The sequence below is a fragment of the Malania oleifera genome, chromosome 6, assembly GCF_029873635.1.
Source record: "Malania oleifera isolate guangnan ecotype guangnan chromosome 6, ASM2987363v1, whole genome shotgun sequence".
NCBI lineage: Eukaryota > Viridiplantae > Streptophyta > Magnoliopsida > Santalales > Ximeniaceae > Malania > Malania oleifera.
In genome coordinates, this window is record NC_080422.1 from 42,308,230 (window position 1) to 42,309,661 (window position 1,432).

Here is a 1,432-nt window from a genome sequence, read left to right on the forward strand (position 1 = left end):
CCAAACAAGGGGATATTGTTTGGAGAAGGCGGGCTCTAGCCTTAACCAAGGAGTGTTGTAATCGGTATTGTTCCGCCTAGTAAAGGAATGGTGATAGTGAATCCTTTGGTGGTTTTGCCAAGGGCGAGGACGTAGGCTGTGTTGAAGCCGAACCTCATAAAATATTGTGTTCTTCTTTCTTCCCTACTCTTTACTTTTAAGCAAAATTTACAAACTGCGTGGGTGCTTTATAAATTTCTGAATTCTGAGTGTTTAGTTATTAAATAGACCGAAAGTTAATTTGTTTTGGATTGATCAGCATTGATTGCGGAAACTGAAAGGGACTATATTGGTTTATCATCCTTAACTTATTAAACTGAAAGTTTATTTAAAATATGAACATTGGGAAGAAGGTTGTTTGTGGAAATTAACAACAAGGCTTATACAAATTCAGCAAGTTTTTCACATTACTACAGGGCTTTTATTAAGTGATTGATTATTTTTTTTTGGTTGTAATTACTCTGATTCAATTTTGTGATTGTGGTTGAGCATTGATTATTGTTATAACACAAAAGTATTTAAATGGAAAATAAATTTTTAAAAATCCCAATTCACCCCCCTCTTGAGAAAGCTATTCCAATTTCAGTATGCCTTAGGATATTGGGTTTCTTTTGGGAGATGTATATGTATATTTTGGGAAATACTGAAACTCTGGTATTGTAATTAAGGTTAATGTATTTTTATGCTTTTTGCTGCATAGGTGGCATGTTTTTTGAACAGGTATCCTCGATACCACTTGAGGTCAGAGACATTATAGTTGATCTTATTATAGGTATCAATGTATTATTATATTGTTACAGGATGTATATATAATGGTAGTTTTTTTTTAGGTCATTACAAGTTTGGTATTAGAGCTTAAGTTGCTAGGTTTAGTAGATTTTAGTGCATAGTAGAAAACAATACCAAAGTATAGGAATGGATTTTGGTGAGGATAAGTAGAGGATGGACTAGGATTTTGGTAAAGTCACTGTGAGGGATTAATGAGAATTTAGGGTTTTGTCTTGCAATTTTGAGACAGGAACTTCGGAGTGGTTTCTGTGATTTTCCTGAGATGACGATCTCAAGAAAGCCATGGTAAACTATCGTCGATTTTGTTTTTGAATGGTATGACTTAACCTTAAACTAGTTGATAGGTGGTATGAGGATATCTTAGTTGGGTTAATGTAATAGTTGTATTATGAAGTTAGGATTCTCAGATTATTCTCGTGTTATTGTAGGATGGACCCCAGAAACGGCAATACACACGTCAGTGGTAGTAGTGGTGCAAGGTCTTCCAATATGGGTGGCAATGACTCTAACTAGGTGTTACGCAGTGTAGCACAGCAAGTGATGGCAAAAATCACCCAGAACAATAGAGAACAGGGCTGCCCACTAGCTGATCAGGGTTGTACAA